Below are 26,754 nucleotides of genomic sequence, written 5' to 3' on the forward strand. Positions count from 1 at the left end.
CTGCTTTGTAGCAAAATACTAGTGATGTATACAGGGACATATAGCACATCTTGCTAGAGGCTGGCCATGCCTGTTTAAACATGCCTGGTTTAGCCTATGCTTTCTTCCAGGCTCTAAAATACCACCTGCCACTCCAGACTCATGACAGATGCAAGAGCCCTGATGGAATTTTATAAATAATACTGCATATTTTTGAAATTTATGGAATGCTATATATTAGGATGTAAATAAAATATGTTTGTCTTTCATTTTGCCTTTTGCTGCTTGACGTACTACAGTTTATAGTCTGCAACTCCTCTATTCCCCAAACTCAAGGGCTAGAATTTTTCTCTTTATCCATGACAGCTGTGAAGTTTGTGCAGTCCCGTGACTCCAAGAACCACAGCTTTCAAGGGCAAATGTAAATTATCAAGAAACTTAAAAGAAAATTGTCCTATCATCCAGCAAGTTGCATCTGAAGAGCTTCTTTACAGCTAGCAATACAGTTATTTCACAGTTTTGTTTTAATTTTTCAATACAGTTATTAATAACTGATCTTTCTTCTCAGTTTGTTCTATAATTCAGATATTTTCAAAGAAAGACCAGCTTGGACTAGTGAACCCTTTTAAACCTTTAATGGAAACGTAAACTCCCACTCACCAATCTATGTCATTATCTGTGCCAAAGCTGCTATATGTAATTGGCTGGGACAAGATAGCTTATAAAACTCCTATTCCTTGTTAGTGTCTTGTTAACAAAACCTTGTTTAAATGCAGCCCTTGTTAATACACTGTGAGGATTCTGGTAACCTGTAGGAACACAGCGTGTTGCCATATACCATATATTCCCATCCCAGATAAAAAGGGAAATCAACTATTTTCTTTATGTAGCAACAGGCTAATGCCTGTAGAATAAAGAAAATAAATTTCTCTAATCCTGATGGATCAGTCTTTTGCTCTAGATATCGTTTTGTACACTTAGACAGGAAGGTGGACAAAAATACAGTGAACTTCTCAAGGGTAACTATTAGGTGTTAGTCAGAAGGGGTTTAGCTGTGTTTTACCTTACAGTGTTAGTGATTGTATATGACTGGTGGGACCCAGGAGCAGTATTTCTATCACTGAAGTCAGTCAGATTTAGTAAGTGACAAAGGAAGTAACCAAAGGAAGATTTTTAAATACATTAATATCCTTGATATGTGAAATCAGTGGGAGGGTTGCTTAAATGCTGGTTGTGTTGCATGGTTTAGAAAAACAGAGTTAAAACCATATATACAAGAAACACAGGAATGATAGCTGGTTTAAAAATAGGATTCATAAACCAGAAAATTCCTACACTTAAGATTTTTTTTTTTCTGGAGTAGACACTGAAGAGCTCACACGCTAGACTTTCACGCAGACTAGAATATTCCTTAAGGCTTCTATTTGAAACACTTTCCTCTAGAATTTTCAGCTGAAATAGGATTATTCAAAATTTTCAGATGGCAAAACCAATTTTTCCAAACCAAATGTAGTGTTTAGAAATCCTCAGTTCTCCTTAAAAAGGAGAAAAATCTTTAATAAAAATTCCTGACATGCCGTAACGACTTGGTTTTAGACCACCTGAATACATGGTCTTAAATTCTATTTAACTTCACAGTAAAAAATTCATTATTCAGGAACACTGAGATTCAGGAACACTTGGGGATACCATAATTGCTTGCTGTGCCTGTAAGTGAGCTGGGGGAACATTTTTTAAAGAATCTAAATAAAATAGTCTAAGCTGTTTGTAAGATGAGCCTTGCTATCAAAAATCACTTCATTGCCTGTGACAGTGTGACCAGTGGTTTTTTGTGAATTATCAAGTCTCCCAGACTTCCTTTTCTCTCAGGCACTAGAACTTCACTCGAGCTGTGCCAGAGGTAAGGTCTGAACGTCTATGGCAAAGATTAAATATCTAGTGAGTGCCAGAAGAAAACACATACACAGAGCACCAACTAATCATCCAGTAAAACTGTTCTTGTTCTATACTAGTTTGGTTCTGCTGAGTTCTGCAGATTTTGTTTCAAAGAAATACATTGGAAGCTGTAATGGGAAAACACCTGTTCCTTCCACAGGGGAATACAGAAGGGAGACAGGAAAAGCAGAAGGGCTGAATAGATGGACAGACAGATCTACCATCATCTTTTATTCACTTTCTCTTAGTCTCTGATCCCCATATCTGCAGTTTATGTGACTGATACCAATTGCCTTAGTAGCTGCTGGGTATTTTTAAATAATAATAATCATCTAATTACAGATGGAGTGTGAATTATCTCCAAGGTCCCAAGCACCTAGGGCATAAAAATAAAATCAAGCTTCTGACTTAAGTACAAAGGGGAGCTCAGGGCAGAACAAAAAAGCAAAACCCACAACACATACACACACCCTCAAAAAAAGTATTTTATCGGTGGCAGTTTGAAGTACACAGCATCGGACAAGAGGACAGATTCTCATACCAGATCTGCATTACTGATGTAAATTATTGACCACCATAACTGTCTACTGACCAAAGACTTTATTCCCCTTTGGGAGGTAGAGGCATGAGCTTGTTTAGAAGTGGGTCCTGGGCTGTTTTGAAAACCCTGGTAAGATGCATGTTACTGGGAAAGCTATTTTACTTCTGACATCACGTTTTTTCCTTCACCTATTTTATGTTTGTTTTGACTTTGCAGACTATGAGCTGTTTGCAGCAGGAACAGCCTGTTTCTGTTTGTATTTGCAGTTTACAACACAGGAAATCCCTGATTTTGACTGCAACACTTGAGGTTCTGCAGAGACGTAAGTACAAGAATTTAAAAGACAATTTTTTTGCTTCTGGGTGTGCAGCGGTGTTAGTTTATCCCCCTGCCCCCGTGGCCCCACAACTGTTTACTGCATCTTATTACACCTTCAAACACTGGCATAAACTCTTCAAAGCAGGAACAACTTATTAGCTGTTTGCCTGAACAACACTGAAAGCATCTCAAGCCCAGTGGTTGATCTGTGTGACTGCATGTGGCTGAGCAGACACACAGCAAGAACACAGAGTACAGCAAAGCACTGCTCATTTGTTCCAGTGGAAGCAAAAGAGGAGGAACATGATGAGATATCACATACCCAAATCCCTTCCTCTCAGTTCCATGGAGAATTGTCTTCCCCAGAAAGCTCTGCAACAAGATTAATAAGAGGGGCAGACTGCAAGCATAGAGGACAATATAGTTTTCTCACAAAAATAGGCACTTAACAGCCCTGCTGGGCCACCACAATCAGGCCTTTGCAGGAAGGAATGTGATTTATAACAAATGATGTCCATAAACTCAATGAATTTGCTACATCAGATGTTCCCACTGATTTACATTTGGAACCTCAGTGGTAGCTAGCAAGCCTGGCAGGTTAACAGAGTGGCGTATTTCGTGAAGTGTAGCAGTCAGACTCACAGTGCCTATGGGAAGCATAGCTGTCATGGCAATAAAATGATTAGTATACAGAGGAACAGAAGGGCACTCACTAGCCTGTTTTTAATCTTTTAAGTAATTCCAGCTTGTGAAGGTTAAAGGGATTGGCAGCATGAGACACTAGAGCTTTGTAGACATTCGGTTCCCTTTCTTTCTCTGGTTTTTATTCTTTGCTCTCCTGGTAAGATCTTGGCAAAAGGCAGTGAGAAACAACTTCTTTGTAATCTCAGTAGGTCTGGTCATTTAGGGAGGCTACCACTTGTTACAAAGGAAAACGGCAAGGCAAGACAGAGATTCAAAGGCAGCCTTGACAACTCTGTCCAAAGAGAGGTAGTAGCAAATGAATATATCTGTTTCTGCACTGTGCCCAACTCGTGCTGACCCAAGGCTTGCAAGCATCATGAAAATTGATTAGTTATATTTGTCAATACAAACAAGGTTCTCCTCTTAGGAAAAAGTTGGAGCTGGTCACAAAGTGAATTAACTTACAACCTTAAAGGCAGGTGGGGTGAGGAGGGTGCCATGTGCTTTAGTGAGGTATAAACTTCATCTGCATCTTTTACTGAGGTTTTTCCTTTTAAAATGGATTACTTTTCCAAGAAAATACATTTTCATTCCAGGTGTAAACCTTTCCAGAAGTGTCCCAATGTACAGAGAATTAATATATTTCATAAAGTCCAGACTAGTCTCCAGGTAAGAACATTACTGAAATACATTTGATAGTGAAAAGCTCAGGTACACAGTTCTAAGAAAGACATCTTAGGTGTCTTTCAGCAGTGGGTTTGCAATATTCTTATATCTAGGACTGAAAAGACAGCCAGAGTTGGATACATCTGAATATTTACAACTTTGCTGTTGACTTCAGGGTTCTGTTATGGCCAGAGAGGCAGGCAATTCTAGGTCACAATTCATCTTGCTCTAAATAGAAATCTAAAACACATCAGACAAAGTACACCTGTTGCTTTTTCCCATGGTATCTAAAGGACCTTGAGATGAATACCACTAAATAGTCATTTAAATGCCATCATAAAATCATTTATTTTGACATTCTCAAGTCTAGAATGGGACCTGTGCCCAAAACAAGGAGAGAGGTTTGGTGAAGGTACATGTACCTGGAAAACAGGAGACCCAGGTTCTAGCCTTCATTTCAGATCTAGCATCATTCCAGATTTAAGCTTCCCAAAGACAAAAGGCTTTGACTAATTCGAGGTGAGCCAGTTACTTCCCTTTACCTCTTCCACATTTCCAAAAATAAGTGAAAAGGTCCAAGTTTCATCCTATAGTTTTGATCAGAATGCCAACATTTGCAGTGGAGTTGAATTACTGTTGACACTAAAAGAGCTTTTTTATGAAATGCACACCAGTGAAAATAAACTCTCTCATAAGAGGACCATGACAACTGTTTAACAATCCTCAGCAACACTCTGCAATAATGCAGGACAAGTCCTAACGATGTGAATGTTTCAGGAGCCTAAATTTAACTCTTTGTATGTGATTCTCTGGGTTCTTTGTTTTCCACCTCAGTTCTTATGAAAAAAGCCAGAGGTCTTTAGCTATAGCAAGTAATCAGTTGCCTTCCAGTTCCACCGCATCCCTTAACAGCATTCAGAGGCCTTGCCTTTCTCAGTACTGACTCAGAGAGAAGCAGCACATATGAAATACGTAAATGCAAATCAAGTAGGGCCCTTTTGTCTCAGCAAACTTGGGAACATATTCAGGAGCGCAGCTTATTGTCTCAGATTCCGACAACTCTGGCTTATCAAGCAGCAGCCTCTCAGGCAGCATTTCAAACAGGAGTGTTCAAATAACTAATGTCAATATATCACATTCATAAATAATTATCAGAGGATCAAGATCATAAGGTTTGATTATTTAACAAGGAATTTATCCAGCACAAACCAGCCAGAAACAATATTTTAAGTGCCTTTGCTCTTTCTCATCTCCAACTTTCTTTCTTTCACCAGCTGTGAATTGATCCAGCAAGGAAAGACCTACACAGACGTATAAATACAGAAGATGGGTAATGTGGTATGGAGCAGGCTTTACTTGTACTAAACATGGTGGTGAGGTTCAAAGTTCCTGGTCATATACTGCCTCACAAAATGCACTTTATTGGCAAAACAAAACAGTAATAACAATGGGACTGTCCTTCTTTCTCTCTCAGGTATAGGTAAGGTCTCTGCCAGTTTGTGTTACCTCGTTTAAGGAAGGCTATAGGCTGGAAAGAGTTCACGGGGTTGCAGCAAGCACGAGCAGAGGCTTAGTGATCCTGGCCTGGGGGAACACGGGGTGAGCTGAGCCCTGTCAAACCAGAGACAAGCAGACTGACAGGAGAGATGCTGTAAGTCTGGCACAGAGAAGAAACTGAGAATCCTTTCCCAATCGCAGATAGAAGACATGTAAAGATCTCAGCCTGCAACAAGGAAGAGCCAAACTAAATATTTTAAATATAAAGGTAATGAACTGCTAAAACAGATTGTGTGGGGAGGTTGTGGAGTATCCATTGGTCCTTGAAGAATAGTCTGGATAAACATCTATCAGGAATCTTTAGGTAGAGCTTGTCCTCCCCATGAGGACATATATTTCTGAATGGCAGCTTTCTACTTTCAGTCATAAAAGAAGAACATTTTCTAGTTTCCTATGGCTATCTTGAAATTTTTCTTACCCTAGATGTCTGGAAGAGTGGGGCTTGCCACGGGAATCAGCAGTTTGGATGGAGTGTGGCTGCTCAAAGAAACTCGGTACTTCCAGAGACTTCTCCAGTCAGCCCTGTTTGAATGACCCTTGTCCTCAGGCTGCCTTGGCCATGGCCATGAGAAGCCTCTGGGAGCTGGACCGTGTAGCTGCTGGAACCTCAGGCCCTCTTCACACACCCATGTGCATGCACACAGTCAATCTACCAAAACAGATTTAATTGAAAAGGGGCTTTATTGCCACCTTCCTCTGATTAATTCAGAAATGTGAAACTAAACATATGGATGTTGGGCCCAATTTTCATTTATGCTAATAGTTTCCACACTGCTTTCTTCCTAAAAGGAAGCCTTTAAAAACTAGGTAAAGAGAATTTGCTGTCTTTTTATATTGACAAAGTGGGGGAAATTGGCCATAATACAAATAGGAATTGAGACTATTGAGTACTTCAGCTGGGTTATTTTCACAGTAATGACTTTCTACTGCTCTGGTGCTGTAAGGGACTTTAAGGTGAGTATTAATGAAGTGTAATTGCACTTTGCAACACTCTGCCCACACAAAGAGGTCTTAAAAGAATCTCAGTGTAAATGAGAATCTTTCCATTTATAGCTAAACTGTGTTGGCTAAATTGTAACGTGGTTATTCAGAAACATTTTAATCTTTTCAAAAATGCAGAGGAATTTATGGCTAAAATAGTGTTTTAAACTGCTTTTAGCAGTAGGGTAGAAACAATATTGAATGAAGAGTCCCTACATTGGAAGCCTCCTTTTCCTAGGATTTGCAGCCCACCAGTGAGCATTTATTTCTGAATCTTTTCCCTCCTCCGTGTTCAGCCTTTAGGGAAGAAAGACAGTTCTAGCATTATCTGCTAAGCTTTGACTGAAGTTGCTGCAACCTGTTCCTTGAGGTCTCCAGTTCAATCCCAGGCCATTCTGGTAGTTCTTACACTTGTGCTTAAAATCCCTCACTCAGAGGCCATGTTGAAAAAATATTGATATGATTCTTGTTTAAGAAAAATTCTTGCCTGCTATGCCCAGGCTGGGGAACAGTGCATGTGAGAGGGAAGCAGTCTCCCTACCAAGGCTGCAGAGAAGCAGTGAATGCTAAGGAATGAGAGAAATGGTGCTTTGTGACATCGTAGATAACCCGGAGTTGGTTGTTCTCTCTGAATCTGAAAGCCAATGCATCACTACTGTCGTATTTCTACATCTCTGCGATAGGGGGTTCTTATTCAGACTTTGGACTGAGTCCAAAATTTGAATTATACAATGCTAGCAGAATTTCTGGGAAAACACTTCTAAAACAGAAATATTTTTTGTCTTTCTATTTTCCTGCAGAACTTAATCTCTCTGGATTCAAACGTAAGCACCATCTCCTCGTTTTGAACTTTTTTGCTTCTCTAGCTGCTTGGTCTCTCTGCAAAATAACTTCCCTCTAACACATCTAGAGCTATGATAGGATGAGACAGGACACAAAGTGGTTTTGGTATCTGTTTGAAATGGGTATGGAGAATGAAACAATCTTAAAAGAAAACAGAAATGTAAATAGAATGAAATCTGAGATCTGATACTTTCAGTAATTTCTTCTCTATGTAGAAAACTTTAACACTTCTAGTATCATTAGTTATCAGATGACACTTGCTAGCATGGGTATGCAACAACAATTAAAAATGGACACTGGTCTTTCTATTCTGAAATGGGGAATTATACAAAGTGTACAGACTAACAGTGAAAAAGGAGATCAATCACACACTAGCCTCCACACAAATGAACAGCTCTTTGCTTCAAATCTGAATATTCTAATTTAATGGGATTTTTTCTTATTTGGGTACGTATCCATCAACTCAGATGACTTCTGGATTTGGCCCCAAAGAAGAAAGGTAACAAAAGCAGAGCATTTATTGTCCAGCCCTAGAGAAAGTTTGTCCTGTGAAGTCAAAAGAAACTCTAATTGTGCATCTGATTCTCTGCGATTCTTGAAAGTGTTTTACAATCTAAAAAGCATGGGGGACACGCTCAAAGGCATAAACACCAATCAGGCATCCAGCTGCCATCCAGAGTCATCAGGCATCAGATATCTGGCTACCATTTGTGCCTTTGAAAATCTCTTCCTGCATCAATTACACTTATTCCCACTTCAGAGCTGCAGTACACAACCAGAGTGGCATAAAATATCCTAAAGAAAATGAGCACCAGCCTGAGTAGGGAAAAGGAGAGCAAACAGTGATATATGGAGCTCACATACCCAGAAAGTGCCTAGCTAACTAGGGTGTAGTCTGGGAACCAGCAGTAGATAAATGGGCAGAAGACAGCAATGTACAGAAATGGAATGAAGGTAATTGAGAGAAGATTGAACCAGAAAGCCTTTTGAGCTGGAAACGAGTGTGAGTAACTAATGAGTGACAGCGAGGAAGAGAAAAGAGGTGCTGGCAGTGGGAAGAACAGATGGATCATTCCAAATGGCTGTCAACATTTCTGAGAGAATCACAAAGCTCTTGCTGGAGGATGGGGTGCAGCAGAAAGGGTTCGCTTGTGGACACACACCATGAGAACCACGTGTTGGACCCAAGCCCCAGAAGCATGACCAGAAACAGTAACCCTGATTTCCCTACCCTACTACCCCTCGGAGAGCTGGATATCATTGCCATGAGCTCCAGCTGCTAGAGAGAGAGCACAGCGCTGGGTGAGGAAATGCTCCTCCATGGGAAGCCTCCTTTCCAAGTTCAGCCCCCCCAATACTGTACTTTGTATCTTGACACACAAACCATCCCTTTCTTTTTCTTTCCTTTTCATTTATTCTAATGTCTTTTTTTATTGTGTTGCAACAGCAGCATTGAAGACACCGCAACTGAGTGTCTTTTGTTCCACAAAGAGTCTGACAAGTCTTCCCATGGTGCCAAAGCCACTCTGTTAAGCGTGGAGACCCCAGAGGGCTGATGCCTTATCCAACTGTTAGAATGTTTACCTTAAAAATAATATTATGTGTGGGAAGACAGAGAGGAAAAAAGTGGGGGTTCAGAGGAAGAGAAATGAGGATGAAAAAAAGAGGAAAACTGGCATGAGAAGAGCAGAGAGAGAGGGAGGCTGATCTCATCACTGTGAATTCCCAGAGTACGATGTTTTACCTGCACCTCCACACACACAGCATTTTAATCACCTGCTCTTCTTTGGCAACTGCAAAACCATTTTAGGCTTACTGAATTCTGAAAGAAAAAAAAAAGGCATTTTCCAGAGAGGTCAGTCCCAGGGATTCTGTAGAAAGTCAAAAAGGTCATTTCCTCAAAATGCTGAGGCTGCAAGAAACAAACTAAAAACCAAAGGTTTGTTGCAAAGAAGGAGCACATAAGGTGGGTCTTTTATAAGCAGAGGATTTCTATCATTCAAGGAGGATCTTTCCAAAGGAAAAGGCTGATGCATCAGTGGCCTTTTTACCTAGGAAATCCATATGCAGACTACAGCCTCCAAAGGAATTTTTTTTTTCCTGTAACTGGAATGTTTCAGACAACCAATCGAGCTAAAACAACAAATCTCTCTGAACTAAAGGCTGGCAAAATAATTGTGTTGTCTTTCCCTTCTGGCAATACTTTCTCTTTCAACATAATGATGCTCTAATTGTGTAGTAATACTTGTTTTATCACAATAACACATACCTGTGGTAGTGTTCCAGCTGTGATCAGAGTCCAGCACAAAGAATGACGCAGCCTCTGTATTTAGGCTAAGTCTGAATACTTGAAAGCAGAGGAAAGATAATCTCCCATTCTGTGTGTATAATATCTTTCCCTATATGGATTTTGCCTACACACAGGCAACTCTTCTGATTTCACTTTCTTTGTGTTTCTCCCATGAGGACTCCATCCTCAGCCAAGTTATGGGATAATCATACATAATAGGGGAAGTGGATCCAAATCAAGGCAGAATGGTATTACATTTTCAGCTGAGATTTGGGGTGAAAAAAGACATCTGAGGGATGACATTTGATACATTTGTTTGAAGATTCAAAAATGTATTGTTGGGATAACAGGTAAGGGTTGCTGAGTACCAGGAGGGCTGTGTAAAAAAAGGAGTCAGCACTCATGCCATCAGGGCTCAGGCTCTGAGAAGAAAGGAGACAGATGAGCAGCGACCCACTCATAGCTTGTTATAGACATAGCAGAACAACTGGTCTTGTAAGACCTCAGACTGAAGCCACCACTCCAAAGTACATCTACAGGTATTTGTCAAGCAGGGCAAACAAATGTAGATCTTAAGGTTGAACCAGAGGAGTAATTTCAGTACTGCAGTGAAAAAAAGTCTTTGGTGAACATTTTTGCCTGTGTCATCTTGGAGAAACAGTTTAATTCAACTCAGAGTACATTCTCTCTTCTTTCACGGGAGAAGGGATTTTGAGACACCTGGGAGTGCAATAATACATGCTGGATAAAGTAAGGGTGAGGGCCACATCCTGCCCAGCAAAATATCTGGAATGAATTGCTGAACTACCAGTCACAAAAGAGCATCTACAAGGACTTTCCAAGTCATATGAGTGTTTAGAGGTGATAATGCAGCTGGTTACTAGAGTAGGATCCTGCATCTCTCCCCGAAAAGAGTTAGAAGCAACAGAGTACATGGTTAAAAAAATCTTAATATATTGCAACTGAAGTGTTCAGAACTGTAATGCTTCGTGTTCTGTATAACAAGGGCTGCCTATCTAACTGAAATGTAGCAGTATGCCTCTGCAGTATTTTCAGAAAAGCATTCACTCATTGTTAAGCCACCTGTTTTCTCAGATAGTTTAAAATGCCCTTGTATTTTCTTCTAGCACTGAATAAACCTTAGATCGTGTCTCACCATTTACAACAGACCTGCAGGATACTACAGATTTTCTGGAGATCTTATATCTGAAGTACTTGAAACCACTGATTTCACACCTTTTTTATGCAGAGCCATATATAATCTCCCTTTTCATTTAAAATCTTGGCTCTGATCTGATGAAAGCTTGCAACAACAGATGGCAAAACCAAGTGAACTACTCAAACCATAGGCACTGTGCTAGACAGAATAAAATGTCCTTTCATCTTTGTAGGTACTATTGAAATTTTAAATAAATAATTAGTATGGATTCTCCTCTCTCTTCCTCACTATATGTTGAAGATTTTAGGAAAGGATCTACATTTTTCTCATACTTTCTAACCAGACACTTGCAGAAGACCATTACGGATTTGCAGCAAATGTTTATGCAAGGCAGAGGTCCAGCAATATTTCAGAAGTAGTAGCTGCAGTTTAAACCCATTGCAATACAACAGTGCAACATTCTGAGGTTATAGTTCCAAGCATAAAAGCATTTTGGAAACTAGTATTACATTATAAATCATTTATATGGGTACTTCTAATAATATGAAGAGTGGAACACAAGAAAGAGGGACATATTTCACAAAGGCTCTAATCTGGTTTTACATTAGGCGTACAAGAATAGAAAGTGAATAACGATCTATCTCAAACCCAGAAATGGTAGTGCATTGTTTACCATCCTAGGAGACATAAACCTGACATGAACTTTGTTGTTCAAAGGCTTTCTTTATTTATAGTAATAAAGTTACTAGATCCTTTTAAATAAAGTTACAGCTGAAAAGTTCTGAGAATCACTGCTTGAGACAACACATGACAGAGGGTCTTGATATGCTCTATTTTTCACTCCCCTACAAGTCTCAACTTTTTTTCTGGTACCAATTAAACTGTGTAATTTGCTGGAAATTAGCTGCATCCCTTAGGTTCCTCAGAGGTCGCTCATAGGCAGCATTTAAGCACCCTAGAAATAAGAGTGACACAGTGACCACTGGCTTTTAAAATGTATACAAACAGCTACTCCCCAGAGCAGCTATGCTGGCTGATATAGCTCCTCCATTACACAAAATGAACTGGTCAGGGCTGGAAGGGACCCCACTTCTTTCATTTCATCTGGCAGCCCTCACTGAAATCAGTCTTGACATAAGCCCCTCATCTCTAGAAAAGTGGCACCAGCTGAGGGCACACACAGAGAGGTTCCTCTACGCATGTAAATACCAGACCCAGAAGTCACCTACACACCTGATACCTTCTTAACAAGGACTCCTACTTCTGTCCACTGCTAAATTTCTCCTTCTGCTCCAACACAGGCTTCAGAAGACTGAGATACTATGACGAGCCAAATCTTTCAACAAAACTTGAGATTTTAAAAAGGCAAACTTAGGAGGAATGCATCCTCTATGTAAACTCCATCTTGGCTGCTTGCCCAGCCAGATTATTCTAATTATCTGGGGGTATGAAAACAATAGATTGTCTTTGCCACTATATCAGTCTGATCAGAAAGGCTTCTCTTAGCTGTGAATGACTGCAGTTATCTCTGCTTTGAGAAATCATCACGAGACAGGTATTCGTATGCCAACATGACAGCAACCCCACAGCTAAGTGGATGAGACCTATCAGCATCCCAGAACTCAGCAGAAGGTGGAATTTGACACACCTTTGCAGCAAAAAAATAATCTTGAGGCAGACACTGCCATCTCAGGAAGAAAACAGCTGGTTCAGAAGAGCTGCCTCACCAAAAACCTTTAAGAAGTAAATCTCAAATATCCACTCTGTAGACTCAGGTGTAGACCTTCTCTGTGTCTCTTGGATCATGTAAGGAAGAGAAAACAGGTTCAAGGCAGATCTAAACCTGAGCTACATTTACAGCATTTTAAACACCACTGCCCTTTTCAGTTATTCATATGAAACATTTCAGATCCCACCCAGAGCTCCTGGAATGTAAGTAGGTGAGGCAGACAGTTATTCAACTAATTATACTTAATAAAGTACAAGCATGAGAGACTGAAAGCATCCAGTGGCTTCACAGATATCACTGTGAGCCAAGTCCCTGACATTATCATTGCTGTTCTTGACTTCACCTTTGTCTGGCTATACAAGTGCTCTCTTTGGGACAGGATTTGGATATGATGCAGCTAACATAGGGTGTCACAGCGCAAGCAAGCTACACCAAGGCTTTACCGTGAGTCAGATTCTACCTGTGCTGTTTTTCCATCCTCCAGAGGCCAGACCACACTGCTCCTTATCTCCACTGCATGCAAGTTCTTCCTTCTCCAGACTCTTCCTCCATCCAGCCTCTCTTTCCTATACTCTTCAGGGCTATTTAACCACTTAGCAGGAACGAGCTCCAGCTGCACATCATCCATGTCAATCAACCCACTGCCCTCGAAGCAAGGCCACAGCTGCATGTTATCAATGCTAATCAACCCACTGCCTGCATTCCTCTACAATAGGGGTCACTCCAATAAAATGTATAGTTTCATCATGGTCATTTCAGGCATTCACAAGCATTTGATTTGGGCTTACAATTCAGGCCCATTTCCAACATCTGTTGGTGGACATTTGAATACCTTCTTTGCTTCCCACATGCATTTGTTGAAGACAGAGAGCAGTACTTGAAGCAAATGAGGGTGGTTGAGGGTTCAGAACCTCAGCTGGGAGATGAAGGGCACCCTGAAATAGCAGCACTGTCCAGTGTTGTGGTTTTATGCACTCTGGGATGGGACACTGACCCTGTTTCATTCATGCTATCAGCCTTCTCTCAGAGGATGTTTTTCCATTTTCTTATCTCTGCTCCATACCTCCTCCAGTCTGACTACAGCGTCCTTGAATACGCATAAGCAGAATCATACGAAGCACTGTATACAAGATCCTAGTAGAGCTGTGATGGATTAACGCTTGCTGATATTTACTGGAAATATTTTTCTTGGTACACATTTGCACTGCATCAGTACGATCATGACTGACATGATGTGATATGACTGTGGCTAATCATGATGTACTCACCCTGTGATTCACTAATGCATGAAACAATTTTTGGCTTCCTGCTCCTTTCATGGAATGAAATCTGACCTATTTACAGAAATCTTATTATTTCCTTTGTCCATGCTGTGAATGAGTCTGCACCTTGAAGTGAAGTTCCATTTCTGTTACTCCAGCCTGCCAGCTCACCCACTTTCTTCTTTGTGGTGAAGTTTATTTGAGCACTGGTTAACTAATTAGCCAAATACACTTAGCCAAACCCAACTTTGGGGGATGAAAGTCTTTAAGACTGGTACCAAGACAGATGTCCGATGAGCTTTGTGCTACCTCCTTCCAGCTTGAGAGTTTCCTTTAATGGATCACATACTGTTATCTTCATTTTGACAAGTTCTTGCCGGGCTCAAGCTTTTCACTGAATTCTTGTCTTCTTTAGTTTATTTGTGACTCCTTAACAAACGCTTTACTTTGATCCAGATGAATTAGTTCTATGATATTTTCTTTCTTTCTTTAGAAAACCAATTACTTTAAGAAAAATGAGACTAGGTTAATACGCCACAATCTGCTTTTTTCAACCCTGTATCATATTTTGTCCCATTTCCATGCTCGTACTCATATTTTATTATTGTTCCATTTAAAAATTATTCTTAGAGCTTTTCACACTATTGAGCTCAGATTAACAGTCCATAATTCCTGGATCAGTTTTATCCTCTTTCCTAAATTCAGGCACTACATTTGCTGTTCTCCCAGAATATAGTACTGTCTGAGGATGGTGGTTAACTACAGCCTTACTTTTAATTCTTTCAGTTCTCAAAAGGAACTTACCCAAAACCCTCCAGCGTGAACTCCTGACATTCAAAGCATTCTGCTCTGTAGCTGTGATTGTATCCCACACTTACTTCCATGAGTCCCATTAGTTTCCCCATTTTACATTACCCTCCCTTTTGGGCATGTAACATCACTATATTCTCATCACATAGCTGCAAGTACCATTTGTGGGAAATCCAAGGCAATGGGGAGACTGAATCTTAATATCTCAGGTCTACATGCTAATGGTCCTGGAGTGATACCTGCTGATTTGTCTGTTCTTTAATTTCACAGAGATGTCAGCCACACACAGAGAACTTCAAGCCACTCAGAGCAGACATTGCTCGCCCAGCAGCTTTGGAGACTCCTGTCTTAAAAGAAGGCTGTCCAAAAGAAGTGATGATTTTGTGAGGAACTTCACATAAAATATGGCAAAGCCACTTTGGTTATATTCCATTTTGCTTTTATGGAAAGCCTGACCACTACCTTGTTACACTGTGACTTTATAGGAGTTGATGAATATAAAGACGAACTGTTCAAGTATTTCTTGATATATTTTGCAGGGGATTTATCAGATATCTCGGCATTTCAATGTTCACTTAAGTTACAGAAGTAACCAGACAGACAACTTAGATAATTTGATAAAAATTAACTGAGTATCATGTCTTTTAATTTTTTTTCACTATATTTTGTCATTTTATGCTTTTTTCCATTCCATACAGGTCTATCAGCTGCCTATTTCTTTTTAATATTATGGATCTTACTTATCGAGCTGTCATCTCTCGTTCTTTCTAAGGTATGCCAGCTGTGAAGTGGGGGGACCTCTGCCCCCCCCCTATATCCTTCAATAAGTCTGAATGACCTCTTTTCTGTTCAGGTTACCGTGACCTAATTCCAAGTGGGTGGACAGACTTTTAGCCAGATATCCTCTACAAGATTAACAGAGATTCTTCCTCCCCTCGTTCTCCCAAGTTCCTTGCCTTAGCTGCTAAACTATTGCTATAATGCTCCCAATGGTATCTTCATGGTAGAAAACAGGCTAGGAAAAGAAATAAGACCTCTATGGTCTGAAAAGCATCAATAGACCTTTGGTGAACTGTATAACTGTGTCATTTATTATTATCCCGGTATCTTGTTACTGCAAGGACTCTAGCTATCTTAACAATTTTCCTGAATTTGTTTACTTTCACAGTTCCCAAAAAGACTTAAATGGAAGTATATAAACATGAAAGGAAAACATTTCTTGTCTTTAACTTTCTAGCAAATTCTTTTTCTTGAAAACACAAAAGGCTGAGGTTCCTATACCTTCAAGGCTTGTCAATTTAGGAAAGCTATTACATGACACAGGTTTATACTGATACCACTATAACTGTCTTTATAAACACTTGGACAATATGATAGTGTCTCTTCCTTCCTTTCTTTCTCTTTCTCTCTACCTTTCTCTCTTTCTGTCTTTATTAATTTATTTCTCTCTTTACCTCTCTCTCCCTCTCTTTCTGCTTTGGAAGGTTGTAATCTAAAGCAAGAAAAGGAGACAGAAACTAAGCTTTAATTCTGGAGTAAAAATGCCTGCAAGTGTAACCATTGTTAATATAAAACATTCCCTAGTATCACTCACACTTGGATGACCATCTAAGCCAAATAATAAATTCCTTGATTTATTCTCAAGGGTCTGTATTGGCTGCTGCTTGTATCCTTTTGGCTTCCTCCCACATCTGCTTGTTCTTTCTGTGCTTGGGACAGCCCTGCCCAACCAGTAGGAAAAACTGGAGGCACCTGACATAGCCCTCACCCTTAGGTACAGCAGAGGAGGTGGAGGGGATGGCTGGAGGGAGATGGGGGTGCCCTCTCCTAACGCCTCACTCAGCATCGCAGTGGGGCCTCTCCCTTGAAACAACAGCTCATGTGCTTCAGTCAAGTTGCTTTGAGAGCTGCCTCAGAAATCAAAAGAGCATCACTTCAGTTAAACGTGTGCTGGAGCTTCCTCTTGTCCAAGGACAATCAAGGTTTCACTGACTGCTTCACCCAGGAGGTTCTGTCAACATTTGGATTTTCTTCATTCAAGAGGAAAATGTGACCATTAAGATGCCGGGTTTTGCCTCACAGGACTTACCTGTACCAGAAAATAGGTGACCTGCTCATTTGGCTGAGTGATTAAGCACCACTTGGATGGAAGTATAGGCAAGGAAAACCTGCAGCAACATCCATGCCCATGATCAGTAATTAGTCATTGCTACAAACTGTAACCAAAGAGGTGCTAACGAAGTCCGTGACTTGGACCGTTTCCTGGAATATACAAGACCTCAGATGTATCCATATGACTTTATTGATTCCAATGGATTCAGAAGGATGCTACAAGAGAAGAATCTGGTTTGATACCCTCTATGTAAAAATATGTTCTTATGTGAGACATGTCTAAAGCTCTTTAAAAAGTGACACTGCAAAGTCCTTTTTCAGCTGTAGGAACACAGGTGCAGCAGTGATTTGCCCAAAGTCATATAGGGAGCTAGTGGAAGGGCACAGGGTTATACCCGCAGCTCCAGGCTCGAGGCATAGCACCTTGTCGAATGAATGCTTCAGCCTCTTTCCATTTGTGCACATGCCCGTAGCTAATAAAATTATCTGCTTTTCTTTTGCCAGTGCTCTGAGTTCTAAGAAGGGAAGAGGAAGGAATCAGACTGAGTTCCAGCTCTGAAATTTCAAAAGATACAGTTTATGTACTGGGACTCATGCATACTTTGAGTCTCATGTAAACAAGAATTACACAAAATGTTAACTTTCATAGATTTTTATTCTAAAATTTTATACCACATACTGACTTTCGGAATGTGTTTGAAGCTGTTTTGATCTAAAAATTTCCTTAGGCCGGGAGGATAATACAACCTGGTCAAAGACATAATGGTCAATAACCCTGTGGAATATATTTTGGTGATATATTTTCCTTTGACTTCCAAGACACTTGGAGCATAAAAAGTTTTAAATCTGGCCTCAGGATGATGTTTCATCACTCCAGCTTGTGATGTCATCTTCTGATTCGTTGTGACACAATATTTTGCCACCAGTGGGCTATAAGATCACCTGTAATGTTCTATTATTTTCTCTATTTTCTGATCATTGGTTCCAAAACAGTTAGAATAAGTCACTGATCCTGTAAGAATAGTTGCTTCATAATGGATGAATAATCCTGCTAGATTATACTATGTTAGATCAAATCATACTGTATTACAGACCAAATATATGTGACAAGAGTTTAATAAAAAGATTCTTCAATGAAAATTTCCTCTCATTTGATCAGATCTTTTACTGAGCTTTGTCTTTAATTTCTCTGCTGACATATACAAGCAGTTCATATTTCATGAAACATTATAGCTAGAAATTAGATCACCAGCTCTTTCAAATGAAACACAAGGGATTCCATTTTTTAGAAGACCTGTTTTTCATGGGATAAATAACCAGCAAATACTGAAAAAATATATGTACCTCTTTGAGCTGTTTTAAGGGAGGTTAACACCAAAAGAAAAGGTTCCGTTTCTTAAGTCATTTTGAAAATTTGAACCTGTGTTTGTGTTTCTTATTGTAACAGGCAGTAAAATAGAAGAGTTTCTTTTTCCCGGGGTAGAAATCTCTGCCTGCTGATAGTCACTAAAATATAACCACTACCTCTCTCATAAAAAAGCCTACCACCACCAAAACCAACAAAACAAACCCCCCAAAAAAACAAAACAACCCAAATCCCCAAAATTTAAAAAATAATCAAAATTACATGATTGAAAGACTTTGCCTTATGTTATATGAAGTATGAAAGAAAAGTGGCATGTCTGGTTCTGGTTTATACTCTGTAGTCTTGTTTCAAACGTCCAAGTTGTACAATGCTATTGTACTCCTTGTTCAATAACTTCTCATGGAGTACAGATCTTCAACTAGCTCTCCAAGGACCTCGTATGCTAGGTCCTCCCTCTTTCTACATGGCTGCAATGACAGTGTTGTGTTCAACATCTCATTTCTTTTCTTTGCAAGTTGTTAAAAACTATTGCTTACCACTTCTCCCCTCTCTTCAGACCCTTCTCCACAATTTGTGAAATCTTGACTATGCATGTAGATGAACCTAGCCATGACAACTTGCCAGTGGCTATGTTGAAATAAGTACAAATGGACATAAACCTCAGACATTTAGGGAACCATATCCCCATCTCCACCACCACTTCCACAGAAGTCACAGCACAACACCTGGCTAGTGCTATGCCCAGCAAGTTTAAGAGAAGATTTTAAGCCACTTCATTAGCACATGTTGCCTGAACACCTCCCTGGGAATGAGATCCAGCTTGTGAACTGCCAGCTGGTTTATGCAATATGTCTTTCAAATCTTAAAAAGACCAGGTCCTGGTAGGTACCTGCCCCTGCACAACTTCCATCACTGGAACTTTTAGAAACAGATATTCTATAGCAGCAACTTCTAATCAATCATCAAGACTACATACAATGAGATATAAATTAATTTCCTAATAAAAAGTCTAATCACAGAATGAACATAAATGCTTACAATAAGCATGGGAGAAGGGCTTCTTCAGAAAGGTGAACATAAATCAAGCTCAAACACAACATATTTTGCAATTATGTTTTATTACCTGTTTTTTATCATTTTGTATTTGCATTTGACTTGCTCTTCCTTCATTCCTGACTTGAGATAAGTGTGTATCTGTATCATGGTTTAACCCTGCCCAGCAGCTCAGCCCCACACAGCCACTCGCTCACTCCCCCCCCCCGGGGGGATGGGGGAGAGAATCAGAAGGATAAAAGTGAGAAAATCCGTGGGTTGAGATAGACAGTTTAATAGGTAAAGCAAAAGCTGTGCATGCAAGCAAAGCAAAACAAGGAATTCATTCACCACTTTCCATCGTGGGCGGGTGTCCAACCATCCCCAGGAAAGCCGGGCTCCATCACACATAACGGTGACCTTGGGAAGACAAATGCCACAACGCCGAACCTCCTCCCTTCTCTCCCCAGTTTTATATGCTGAGTGTGACATCGTATGGTATGGAATATCCCTTTGGCTAGTTGGGGTCAGCTGTCCTGGCTCTGCTCCCTCCCAGCTCCTTGTGGACCTGCTCACTGGCAGAGCATGGGAAACTGAAAACTCATTGATTTAGTGTAAGCATTACTTAGCAACGACTGAAACATCAGTGTGTTATCAACATTATTCTCATACAAAATCCAAAACATAGCACTGCACCAGCTACTAAGAAGAAAATTAACTTCACCTCAGCCAAAACCAGGACAATCTGAAAGAGCCAAAAGCCACCAAATAAGGCTGTCTGATGGCATGTGAAATCTGCCTGGGTGCAGGTAGTAGAATCAGAAATGTCTTCCATAAGATCAACTCTAAAGTTCCCAAAAGGCTGGGTGAGTGTGTGTGCATATAAATATGTAACACTGTAGGAAGGAAAGCTGCATAAGAAACTGAGGAGTTTTCTCTGAAAGGAAGTTCCATGCCCCAGTTAGCCCATCGCCAACACTATGGGTTGCCAAAGTACGTCTGTGTGCTATATAAAGCCTACGCTGCTTGCACTTCACACATTAGGAAAGATGCACAGAAACTCACTTGTGCTAAAATACCTATGGTGATTGCAGGGCAGACCATAATCTACTTCTCACTTTGGCAGTCTATGAAACTTCTCTGACAGCTCTGAAAACAGATCTCATTCCTGGCGTATTAGCAGAGCCAAAAGCAACAGTTAGATCTCACCGTTACCTACAGCTGATTTCATCGCAAAGGCATCTTATGTCATTCAATCTTGAAACATGATTCAATTTAGATTTTCAGTCTCCCAGGAAAATGACTTATTCTTATGTCTATCACTAGGAAGTGCATTGTTTATAGGCTCACAAGAAAAATGTAAACACTGGTAAAAATCCTATCATGTGCTAACAAGTCCTGCACCTTATTATCTAGTATTCAATTACTGATGAGTTCCTTGAAAGCAACCATGTTGTCTCTCAATGTTCATTTTACCAAGCTAGAAAATATCCTCCTTCCAGGCCTCCTCTCACAAGCTGCATCCATGATTACTCCAATCCTCCTTTCCCTGCAGCTCTTCCCACTTCCATGTCTCCTCCCTTCACCTGACTGACTGTGCCTGTACCCAGGCATCCACCTATTGCCTGCTGGCTGCCTTGCCAAAAGGTGACAGCAATCCCCCCTCCCCATGGAGAACACCTTACCTCCTGCAGGAGAGATTGACATTTGCTTTTTCCATGCTCATATGACATTGATCATTGACATAAATTCTAAAAATTACTATATATACACAAATATATTACTCATTTCCAAAGAATGGTTGTGAGTTTATAAGAGAATTCCCTGTTTGCCCCTTGCACTTTGTATTACTGCCCATTTCAATTATTTCAGACTTGGTGCTAATTTTTTTTTTTCTTTCTCTGAAATTCCAGCCCTTTGCTGCTGCTGCTGCTGTTCAACCATGTATCATCTGCACATATCACTAGTATGCAAACTGCTAATTAATAAGTGGTCACAAGACCAGTTTCAGGGGAGCCCACCACTGGCTGCCTGCAGCTGAATGCTTCCTCATGCAGCACAGCCTATTTTCATGGCAGAACATTGGCTTAAATATTCATTATAGTGGCACAGTCTGTTCCAGCAGACAAATCTTCTGTGTGGTCACAGTAATTAGGACCTCTCAGATACCAAGTACCTCTTACAGGCTACAGCACACCACGCAACACTTTCAGAAGACAGTGAAAGACGCAGGCTGTGCAGCATCTCTCTGAAATGCACCGCCGTTCAGTCTCTACCTGTAAGCATGGTAATATTCTTAACAGTCTGTATTTGCACGTACCAGGGCTGTATCTGATGCAGCTTCCCCTCACCAGGCCTGATCCTGACCCCACCCACAGGCTGACATCCCAGCCTGTCCTTGGCCAGTCCCCATCTCCAAGGAGGTGCCTGATGCCCAGGCTGGGGCTGCCCCTATTCTCCCTGCTGCCCTGCGCCCTGGCTGGGGTCGTGGGACGGGCCCTGGATACTGAGATCCTGCCCTACCACCCCAGGCGACCTCCCACATTCTCCTGACCTCCAGTCCTCAGGGAACTGCCGGTCCACACAGTGTCCTAGCAATTTCTGGAGTTAAGATGCAGCTGTTTGGTGCCAGCTGCTTTGCCCGTTTCTATCACAACATGTTGTCTTCATCCATACATGTTTTACACAGGTCTGATATTGCATAATCATTTTTATTGGTCACATTTCTGCGTACCACTTAAGCCAGGGTTATGAACAGAACCATCTGCATTTCTACATGCTACATTTCATGCCAGCTGGGGTCTGGAAGTGAGAAATTGTATTTTGTTGCAACCATGTCTTTTACTCATTTTATCTGTTCTACATTCATACACATATGAATATGGAATACTATTAGATTTTCCCATTAGTTTTTGCGATATCTTGAGCTACTTTGTTAGAAGTTCTACAGTAAGGGAACTGTGAAATCTAAGCAGGGAAGAAATTAATAAGAAAACAAACAAATGGAATTGTTGAATTTAGATTTGGATGTAAATCTGGTAAAATATCAACATGGTTCATGTGGTGCAGCTGAAGGAATTGGAATACTTTCAGTCTAAAGCCAGACAAGACATCCTGTGCATGGGGAATGGTATGGTCTCAAGGCTCCCATGTTGCTATACTGTCCAGATCTGTCCAGCATGTCGTCACTTCACACAAACATGAACATCATGTGCTAACAACCGGACATGCTTCCTGCTTCTGAGAAAAAAAACCAGAAAATTGCTGGGTCTAGGCTGCATGGCCAACATTGAGACCACATTTAAAGTTAAAGGACTGAGACAGTCCGGGTGTAGGATATACATTTGTTTGTATTGCATGGAGTGGATTTTGACAACTCTTAAAAGTGCATGATTAAATTGTAACATTATGTCCAGTCTCCTTTGCATTGTTTAAGTGGGGAAAAAAAGGAACTAGATTATGGCTAGCCTCAGCTCCATAAGACATGGCTGTAAAATAACACTGTTCATCTCTGTGGAAGCAGCAAAGGAGATGGTTTTTCAGAAACTGTACAACAGTAATCTCAGGCTTTTGGACTGTTTAATATCCAGGTCCTCCACCCAATTCTAGGACAGAAGTGTCCCAAATGCCACTTTTCCACTTTTGAAAGGTGAGATTATGGCAGGTCAAAGGTTAAGGCAATACCACATCACTGGGCTCCTTCAGCCACAAAGAGAGTGACCTGGAGCCTAGTCCTCTGTTAGCAAATGTTACAAGGGGCAAAGCTGCAATGGAAGGAGTTAGAGATGACCAGTTCACCTGTATTTCTACCTACTGTGTATGTTGTTGAGGCAAGAAAGGAAAAAAAAACACTCTGACTTTATATATGTTCTGCCTCTGTTCCAGTTCTACAGGGCTGGCCAGCCAGCATCCTTTGCAAGCAAGGACCTCCTTCAGGTTTTGTACTAGTTTATTTCCTTTGAGGAGGGAGTACAAAAAATATATCCATTTGCAAATATAAGCTAAAAATCAATTACTAGCATGCTCAAGAGCACTTTAGACAGCCGCTTCGAATGCCTTCCATTCATTAATCAGCAGGAGAGGCATAAAAACCCCAGAGAATGTTTTCTGATTGTATGGCAGTGTAAAAGCCTTTTTTGCATATGACACAGCAAAACCAAGAAAAATTGGTGGATTTCAAGCCAGAACACTCACCTGTTTCTCAAAAAATCTCTTTTTTTCTATAACATGTATTACATATGGTAACCTTGGCAAATACCTGGTTCGCAGATGTGCAAGTATACTTTTGTGAGCATGCAGTAGGACACTGTTAAACCTCATCTCTAATTTCTTAATTAAAATAAAATGTGCAATTCCTTCCAGCAGCTTACTTTGCAGGGAGACAGGGAATCTATCCTGTTCTGTATGGTAACTGACTTCAGGGACATGCTCCAATCAAAACCCCGGTCTGCATCCTGTCCTTTCTCTGCCCTTCAGAGACCAGAGTCCTTAGACGTTGCAATGCTCTCCCAAAGAGGGAAAATAAGCTTAAAGTGCCACTGATGGTGTCCTGACTGGCACAGACATACAGCATCATCACAGTTCACATTATTAATTTCCCAGAGATCTAAAGGTGTGGGGGTGAAATCAAAGCTGCTGCAGTGCTGAATGCAGCAGCAGACAATTTTACAAAACTGAAAGTGCTCATATAATTGCTCAGTTCTTTTGCTTTTCAGTCACATGAATAAAAACCTAAACTACTGCAAGCTTTTTCTTCCCCCTTCTTTTTACTTGCTTCCCTCCTGCCCTCCCATATAGTAGAGATATATGTGTTCTGCATATAAACTGTGGGCTGGTTACCCAGTTATGAACAGGGAAGCTGGCATTATGTTAATAAAGTAAAAGTCTATGTCACCATTAAACTACTACAGTAAATAAGGCACTATGGTACTTTTTGTACCATATATAATATATTGTCTATACTGCCATAGAGAATAGTTGCCTACTACAAAAGAATTCATAAGGCTGTAGCTTTTCTTATTGTTTAAATTACCAGAAACATTAGGATGTCATTGGTGACATCAGTAACAACTAGGCAAAGCAGGAAGTAGCATTTTTCCATTACCTCTTTCCTTCCATTTAAATTTTCTATCTGTCTTGAAATGAGAAAAGAATGGTTCTGTTCTGTCTTGAAAACATTTCACAATATTCACTCTTCAGCCTTTCTCCAAAACTTATTTAAGGATGAAATTATTAAATCACTCCTTAATCCTCTATATTTCCTCATATAAGTAGACCATCATTAAAATGTGTGGAATAATATAGTTGTATAAAATTAATCTAGCTACCTATCTATTTTCAGAATGGAATATTAAGTGAATAATCCTATTAGAGTTGACTAAGTCAGTCCTGGTTAAAAATGTTTCTCATGTATTTTGCTATTTTTTCCTGCCTGAGCACTGGGCAGTCCATTCCTCAAGTTTGTCGTTGCTTGATGCAGAACACAACAGGTGTACAAATTTGGAAAGCCAATTCTGCAGCTATTTAACTTCACACTTTTTGAGTGGGTTGCTGACAGCTTGTTAAGTTCAGCATTAGAATAAGACTTTGGAGTCCTAGTCTGGAGCTGCTGCTAAGTGACTCATTAAGAATATTTAACAGTCAGAATTTATACTGTTCTTTAACTTTGATTGATATATATCATATGATTTTTTTGTTTCAACAAACACAAGTGTGTTCCTAAGTCTACAACTCATAATTGCAAATATAAATTTGCTTTCTGAATACATTGTATTTTGAGCAAACCCAACACAATTCACCTGAAGACCATTCTCTTTAAATTCCTTCAGATACAACTTGCTTCATACGAAAATTCTTGTCTGGCTCTGGAATAGTGTATGGGAGAAAGAACAGAGGAATGAATGATGTTATGATCTAATTACCGAGAATCATCATGGTCACTCAAAGAAGAGTCAGCTTCTCAACATCTCATTGAAAATTTAATATTTGATTTTGGACTGAAATGCTTGGACTCAGAAAAGTCTAACTCTTCATTTCCTACTTTTCCAAATTACAATTTTTCTGAGTATTAATTTTTATGAAATTCTTTGCCTAGGCACTAGAATGGCAGAAGAAATTGTGATGTTGATGGAATGCAGTGTAATACACAAGGGAAACTTCCCATGTAAACAGGCATAAATGATGATGGTTTCTAAATTAGCTATCATCATTCAGAAAATATTTGAATGAGTCTCTGAAAACACTAGCACAACATTCTGCAATGATCATAAAGGCAAATCTAATGTTCAAAGTTATTAGGAATAGTATGGGAAACAAAAAAAGAAAATATCTTTGCACAGCTTTATAAATCCACCGAATGCTCACATCTTGAACACAATCCAATTCAATCAATTTGGAAACAGTATAGTGTAGTTTTAAAGTCATGCTAAGGGTGAATAGAAATACAGTACAGATTCCATGTGAGTACAGCCTGCAGTTCTTCATTTTGAGAAATGCAAGACTGAAGGAAGTCACCAAGGAGGTCTACACAATCTTAACTAGCAGACAAGCAGTAATTACAAGCTATTTTGACTGAATATAAGAACTAGAGCTGCCCCAATGTTTTTATTAGAAAGAACAAACAAATAAAACTACTTTTACACAACTTACAAAAAAATCGCAAAACTCATTATCACAAGACGTAGAGGTGAGTGAAAGTTTAAACATATTCAAAACTGGCCTAGACAGCTCCTGGGGCTGTGGTGTTAAATGTCATGGAAGTGATACAACATCTAGCATTTGTCAATTTTAAAGAAGATGGCTTAGTGCACCAAGGAAGAACCACCCTTTCTGTTCCCTGTTTCTTACATTCATCCTAAGCGTTTGCAGCTGATCCCTGTAGGAAGGAACATTTGGGGCTGGATAGACTTGTGATGTGACCCAGAATGACACTTCATAGAGTCTTAAGAAATACAGGTAGATTCCCTGGACATTTTATTTTTTTTTCCAAGAGAGCCTCACTGAATGAATCTTTTAATTACTAGTATACTTGTTATTCTAATTTAATTTTGTGATCTTTATTACGATGACAGCAAAATAAGAACAGATGAAAATACTTCCTATTGCCAAGTTTTCCAAACACTGCAGTTGTAGAAACAATAATCTAAAACTCAGCAACAACTCTGTTGAACATTAGCTGCTTAAAGCTGCTAATACAACAGGCTTAATAATTACCACACGTGTTTTGCAAGAGTTAGGTCCTGGAGCCAGGCTTAGCACAGATCATTGCACAGGACATTGCTAATAAAGTCAGCTGGCTTTATAGAATGGGTTTGCATTTTTAAAACATGTTTGGAGTCTGAAAAAGGCTAGAATTCCCTAGTTTATGTGACTAAATTTAAGCAATGACTTGTGTTATTTGCTTTCTGTCAACTCTAAGACAGATTACAGAAATCAACAACTTCTGAGTATTCTAGTGTACCATGAGATGCAGTTTGTCTTTTTTCCTTCAC

This window comes from Falco cherrug, chromosome 13 (assembly GCF_023634085.1).
Source record: "Falco cherrug isolate bFalChe1 chromosome 13, bFalChe1.pri, whole genome shotgun sequence".
In the NCBI taxonomy this organism is placed as follows: Eukaryota; Metazoa; Chordata; class Aves; order Falconiformes; family Falconidae; genus Falco; species Falco cherrug.